The following is a 7,775-nucleotide window of genomic DNA, read 5'->3' as shown; positions in this document are numbered from 1 at the left end:
AATTGTTTCGGGTGTAAACATCTGCTTCAAGAAAAAGGTTCCGCTTCCATTAGATATGTCTGGGTAGGAATCGAAAAAATGGATTTAAAAAAAGAACAATATTCAATGTAAAAAAATTAATATAAAAAGACACAACATTAAACATCTGATTTTTTTGTGTCCATTTCGGGTTGTGATATACAGTAATTATTGGCTATGAATTTCAGTATGCCTTCCTCAGACAATATATAGTGGATGTAAAAAAGTCTACAAACCCCTGGTAAAATGCATACATAAACATTTTTTAAACCTCTGAGACAGATGCCCTTCATGAAACACTGTTTCATGATAGATAGATAGATAGATAGATAGATAGATAGATAGATAGATAGATAGATAGATAGATAGATAGATAGATAGATAGATAGATAGATAGAAAGCAGTGATATCTTGTATGCTGTAGTGTGTTGGGGTAGCAGAGGTAAGACAACCCATGCTCAAAGACTCAATAAACATTTTAGGAAACCTCTCTCTGTCATTGGAGTGGAGCTGGAGACTCTAGCGAAGGTCACGAAGAGGAGAATGCTAAGGAAATTTTTCACTATTCTGAACAATACGTCCCATCCCCTGCATGTCAAACTGGTGTCCTACTGAAGCACATTCAGCTGTCGATTGAAATCACGGAGCAGCACCACAAAGGTCTTTCCTTCCTGTGGCCATTAGACTATATAACTTCTTCCCCTTCTGCTGGGAGGAGAGCTAAAATAATGGTCACAGCCCAGAAACAATAGGTGCACTAGCTTTACATTTCCAATATATTTGACTGGGTTCCTTAACATCATGTGTAATATCATTTAGCAATATCATGTGCAATATTACAGTATCTGCATTTTACCTTTCTTGATTGTTGCATTCTGTTTTTGTCTATCTTATCTTATCTTATCTTGAAAATTTACAACATAGCACATTTAATGGCAGACCACACTTTTTTAAAGATGTATTGAAACATATAGTCTTAAATTGACTTAGTCAGTCTAAAACCTTCCAGTTTGCCCCCAAATTATGTCATATGTTGTGTGGGTAAGTTCCTCCCAATTAAATTGGATGCATTCATCTGTACATCAGCAGGCAGAATGTTTACATAGACTTTAGAAATTCATTCTATAAGCTGCCATGAAAATTCAAGCCATAACCAAACATTTATTGTGCAGGGTCAATTAGCTTGTATGCTTTGGGTCATGAACAGACCCTTTCTTTCTTGCCACATTTGCCTTTCCATCACATTAGATTCCAAAACTTTTAGAGTAGTTTCTTATAACTAATGGGTGGTTTGCATCATGTTGTTTGGCTCTATGTTATGGCTATTTGAAAGTCTTTTTCAAATAGTGAATTGCAATGCCTATACCCCTGCTCTGTGAAGGTTATTGGTGATGCCATTAACTTCTGATTTGGGTTTTTGTCCCAACAGCTCAAAAATCCTATATTAAATATGAGCCTTGTAAACAGTAATCCATCTTTTTGACTCACTGAGATCTATAGCCCTTATAAGAATTCAAAGGAAGCATCCCTGAAATCACCCGGCATGCTTCTGTCCCAGATGGAAAATGCAAATAGATGTAGAAATATCCACTTTAGAACTCTAACTAATTTGAATCCCAGAAAAATATTCCTTTATGTCCATGAGCCAATTTGACAGAAAAGAGATGTTCTGTGTAATGCTTTAACAGATGCTGAAGACCATCCGTTATGGGGACAAGCAGATGTTGGCTTCATATTGTGCAAAACAAAGTTAGCACCTTGTCTGCAGTTCACAGTCCCTCAGCTGGGATTTTGTGCCAATAGGAACAAAAATCATGAACGAGTCTGTGTTTGAAGAATGGGGATCAACCAACCTTAAACAGTAGAAGTACATTATCAGTCAAATATTTGGACTCCCCTACTGAGTTATATTTTTTCCACCTGTTTGCTTTTTTCTTTTTTACACTGTAGAACAAGAGTGACAGGATCAAAACTAACATGTTTAATATTTTTAGTTCTTCAAAGTGGTCTGGAGGTGGAAGGTGGAAAGTAACGAATTACATTTACTCGCGTTACTGTATTTGAGTAGTTTTTTTGTGTACTTCTACTTTTTAAAGTAGTTTTTAAAATCTGTAATTTTACCTTAACTTAAGTAAGTTTTGTTTGAAGTATTGTACTTTGCTACATTTGAAATCATATTCACTACTGAGTAAAAAAAAAATGAATAAAAATGAAAAATAATGAAAATAATGCAACGGGAAAGGAAAAAAATGCACCTCGGAAACCATGCGATGGTTCTACATGGACTACCTGATTCATTCAAGCCACTAGCTGTCCACATAACACAAAACGAGGACAATGTCACGTTCACAGACTTCAAAAAAAGACTGCGGGTTTATGATGAGGCAGAGAAAATGAACGGAGTTGAGACTACAGATAATGTGATGAAGACTCACACGAGACAAGGACAAGACTTGTACAAATTTCACACAAAGGAAAGAAAAAATGGAGATGCAAATTTGACATGTTACAAATGTGGAATAAAAGGACACAGAGCACAAAAATGCTAAAAAAGAGTGTGGTGTAACCACTGTAAAAATAGCACACATGCAGAATACCTGTGTAAGAAAATGGGTGACAGAGATGGGGCCAGAAAGGTTACAGATGGATGCAAATATGTCCAAGATCATCTCTTTAAAGCTGAACACTCAGAATACGAAAGACCACAGCACACCGTGTAGAAGAAAGGTATCATGGTAGACGCTGGTGTAACATCTCACATTGTGAATGACATAACTAAGTTCAAGGATTTCGACAGCTCTTTTCAACCAAAGACTCATTCAGTGGAACTAGCTGATGGGACAAAGTGCAGTGGAATGGCACAACAAAGAGGAACAGCAGTGATTTATTTCCTGGATGATAGTGGACGAAAACACAGAGCACAACTAAGGGGTGCACTGTACATGCCTTTCTACCCACACAACCTTTTCTCTGTAGCAAGAGCAGCAAATGGAGAAGCGACAATCATTTTTGAAAGAGGAAACAGCCGCATGATTACCAGAGAAGGTAGCAAATTCAATATCCACGAGAGTGAAAATCTGTTGCCAACTATTGAAGAAAATATTGACCAGTGCAAAGTGTGCCACGATTTACAAACTTGGCATGAAATTTTGGGCCACTGCAACTATAAGGATGTTCAGAAGTTGCAACAGGTAGTTAGAGGTATGAAGATAAAAGGAGATCCAGCTAAGCAAAACTGGTTATGTGAAGTGTGCACAAAGGGAAAATTTACACAGACAAGAAACAGAGAACCTGACAGAAAGGCAGAAAAATCTCTAGAGCTGATTCACACTGATTTGGCTGGTCCAATGCAAACACAGAGAACACAGATATGCTCAATCTTTTACAGACGACTACTCCGGTACAATGTTAGTATACTTTCTAAAGTCTAAAGCAGATACAATACAAGCCACAGAAAAGTTTTTGGCAGAAATCGCACTGTATGGAGAAGTCAAGTGCATTCGTTCAGATAACGGCACTGAATTTACGAGATGAGAATTTCAAGCACTGTTGACGAAGAATAAGATCAGGCATGAAACGTCTGCACTGTATTCACCTCATCAGAATGGTACAGCAGAGTGAGGCTGGAGAACACTCGGTGACATGACCAGATGTTTGCTAATAGAAAGCAAGTTACCAGACAGGTTATGGAACTATGCAATGCAGACATCAGCTTACGTGAGGAACAGGTGCTACTGTAGATGCACAAAAAAAAACGCCGTATGAGTTATTCACAGGCAGGAAGCCAGATGTTTCCAAAATGCAGAAATTTGGATCCACATGTTTTGCTTACAAACAAGAAAAAGGCAAACTTGACTCAAGATGCGAAGAGGGTGTTTTCATTGGCTATGACAAAAACAGCCCAGCTTATCTAGTATACTACCCCACCACAGCAAAGATAAAAAAACACAGATTAGTCAAGTTCACGGCCAAGACAACAACAGAAAAAACAACAACAACTGGAATGCTGTACATGAATGTTTGAGAATGAGAACAGAGAATGGGTTTATGCAAAATCCAGCTGATACAGTAACTGTGTCTATACAAAAGAAACGGCTAATGAGAAAGTAATCCTGATTGTATGGGTTGATGACCTAATCATAGCAACAAACAGTAAGAATGTTCTGGAGAGTGTGAAGGGGATGCTCACTGAAAGGTTCAAAATAAAAGACATGGGAAGATTGAATCATTTCCTAGATATAGATTTTAAACAAGCTGAAGGTCTGGTCACAATGTCACAGGAGAAAAACATGCAACAAAAATATAAACGCAACACCTTTGTTTCTGCTTACCATTTCTCTCAAATATTGTTCACAAATCAGTCTAAATGTGTGATAGTGAGCACTTCTGCTTTGCTGAGATAATCCATCCCACCTCACAGGTGTGCCACATCAAGATGCTGATCTGACATCATGAGTAGTGCACAGGTGTACCTTATACTGCCCACAATAAAAGGCCACCGTGAAATGTGCAGTTTTTTGCTTTATTGGGGGTCTGGGGACTCAGAACCGGTCAGTATCTGGTGTGATTGTCAATTGTGGCCTGTGGAATGTTGGTCCACTCCTCTTCAATGGCTGTGCGAAGTTGTTGGATATTAGTGGGAACTGGTACACGCTGTCGTATACGCCGGTCACTACTCATGATGTCAGATCAGCATCTTGATGTGGCACACCTGTGAGGTGGGATGGATTATCTCAGCAAAGCAGAAGTGCTAACTATCACACATTTAGACTGATTTGTGAACAATGTTTGAGAGAAATGGTAATATTGTGTATCTGAAATTAATTTTAGATCTTTAAGTCCATCTCATGAAAAATCGGAGCAGAAACAAAGGTGTTGCGTTTATATTTTTTGTTGAGTGTATGTTAACAAGATACTAGAACGCTTTGATATGCAGAGCTGTAGATCAAGGGAAACTCCGTGTGAAATGAAACTTGATTTTTCAGAAAACACTGAAAAAATAAAAGACAAAAGAGAAGCAGTAGGGAGCCGCGTGGTTCATGTAATTTTTTTCCTTTAGGCAAAACTTCAGCCCTTTTCGTATTTTGCCTAAGGTGGCTATTTAAAAAAAAAGTTTCGCCTTCCAAGGCAACAGATTATGGAGCTTCTTGACCTGCTCAGACCTGCGCTTGCCAGGCCAATGCGTCGGACTTGCGCTCTACGTCCCGATGTCCAGCTGCTCGCTGCTTTTTGTTTCAAATATGTTTCATTGATCATTAGCCATCATTCATGGCTGGATGGACTTTTCTTTTTTTATTTTATGATGAAATTTGATAGAAATTTGATAAATTTGATTTCTTTTATGATGAAATTTGAAGCATTTGGTTGTAATGCTTTATACCCCTATATCTCACCTACGCGGTTTGACTCGCTGTGAGATGCGGTGTTATATGGCCGTAAGTAGGGTTCATCATGATTCACCGCGAGTTTTTGCGCTGTGATCAGGGGCGGACTGGGATAAAAAGTGGCCCTGGACTTTCTGGCCCACAGCAGCCCACACCATAATACATTGGCTCATTAATGTAGCGATACATGTTTAACACCAGTTACAAGTAAAAAAAGTATAACACGATACAGAAATCAATGCTATTTAAACATATTATTTGACGTATCACTAAACATATATTGGGTCATATTAGTTAAACAAAGAAACAAAGGAAAGAACATCAAGACAAACAACATATAAATCTATAAAGACAATATAAAAAATGGCAATAAAACTGAACAGGTAAGCTGAAATAAAATCAGTAGCAGCATTAGCTCACGCTAGTAAACTAGTTACTTATCTTAATTATTATGGTAGTCAATATTAATTCGAAATAAGGCTGAGAAACGTTATTTTAAATTAATATTGACTACCATAAGAATTACTAGCACGAGTTAATGCTGCTACTGATTTTATTCCAGCTTACCTGTTCAGTTTGATTGCCATTCTTTTCACTTGGCTCTAGATCAGGGGAGAGGTGTTGGTCATCATCAGCAGGCACTGGTTCATCCTCACTGACCTGCTGCACTTACAGCTTACACTGATGAGTGGGATATCTTACACTGATGAATGGCATATCTTACACTGATGATTGGCATATCTTACACTGATGAGTGGTATATCCTATACTGCATCATGATGATACCCCCTGTGAAATGTTCATGATATTTCTCAAAAAAAGCCAATGTGTCTTTTCCTCATAAAGTGTTTAGGTGAAATTCCACCCGTACAAGTGTGACAAATATGCAAAGAAAAAAAAAATCAGGAAGGGGCAAATACTTTTTCACGGCACTGCACATGTAGTCAGATTGTTCCACTGGGATGAAACTGTGCCAGGAGGAGTTATAGCACTTTAAAAATCATACTAACTTTACACTGATCTAAATAACTTTGAATAATGAACTTATTGTTCTGTCCTTTGTTTTACAAATATGACCTGTTGATATGTTCAGTGATACTTTTTTTTTTTACGTTTTTGTTTGTGTTACATTTTTATACTACAGTACCTGTATGTGGTTTTAAAAATGAATCTCCACTTTAATGAGCCAGTGTATTATGATGTGGGATGTGGTGGGCTGCTGGACTCAGCCTCGCTGTCCCTGACCGTAATGTTAGAGCCGTCAGAGCGGAACTGCCTTTACACCAAAGGCAGAATCTGTTCATTTGAAGCATTTCACAGCATTTACCTCTAAAGCTTTTTCTTATTTTCGTGTAACTTTCAGCTCCACCTTTTCTTCTTCCTCCTTTTTATTTATTGAAATTATTATTAATTTGCTCAAAGAAATACGCTGCATCGAGAAAGGATCAATATCTCTCCCTCCGTAAATCTAAAATGAAGGTGTCTAATTAATATTGAGGGAGGGCAATACATCCGCACGCGCGGTAATATAAACACACTGTAGCTTCTCCGCTATATTTTAATGTTGCTTGCGGCAGCGTAACAGCCCGTTAATTCATGCTCGTGTAATGATGAGAAGGACAAACTGGTCGATGCCCGTACTTTTATTTGCTGCATTGCCAGGTTATAGTACAACATTGCGGGTGGATCCTGCACTTAAATCCAGCTAACACCAACTGAAAAGAATTAAATAAAACAAAACTCAAGCTCTATATCCCAGCTTCGCGTTCACACACACCGGACCTTATTACCCACAATGCATCTCCCACACTGGACTATACACTCCCGTAAACAGCTGCCACTGGCTGTGATTACGTTAAAATGATAAAATTAAACATGACAAAAACTCGCGCTGAATCATGATAAACCGTACTTACGGCCCCTGCGCGAAACCGTGTAGATGATTTGAATTTGATTAGATAGGTAACCGTGTAGATTATTTGAATTTGAATTTGATGAGATAGGGGTATTAAACCTCTACTCTGTCATCTCATCGTATTCATTCCATAGTGCTCTATACAACCCCAACCACTGACATGCTTCCCATTGTTTCTGAAGCTGGTAAAGAGTGTTATCAGCTGTTTGTCAATCAACTATGATTGTATACCCGGTTCGTTTCACTGTCACTACAGGTTACATAAAATAATAGCGACAGTTTGGTGATTTAATTTATATATTTGTCTATTATTTCATGCTATTGATAAGTTAACCCATGTCGAAATAAACGTTATTGGAAGAAGTTTGTGCAATGTTTAATTTGCATAGAAAGTGCTGTCTTTCTTAACATGCAAAAGAAGTCAAAAATCGATTCCCGAGCAATCGATGTCAGCTAAT

The sequence above is a fragment of the Clarias gariepinus genome, chromosome 3 (assembly GCF_024256425.1).
Source record: "Clarias gariepinus isolate MV-2021 ecotype Netherlands chromosome 3, CGAR_prim_01v2, whole genome shotgun sequence".
Classification (NCBI taxonomy): domain Eukaryota; kingdom Metazoa; phylum Chordata; class Actinopteri; order Siluriformes; family Clariidae; genus Clarias; species Clarias gariepinus.
This window is presented reverse-complemented; position numbering follows the sequence as displayed.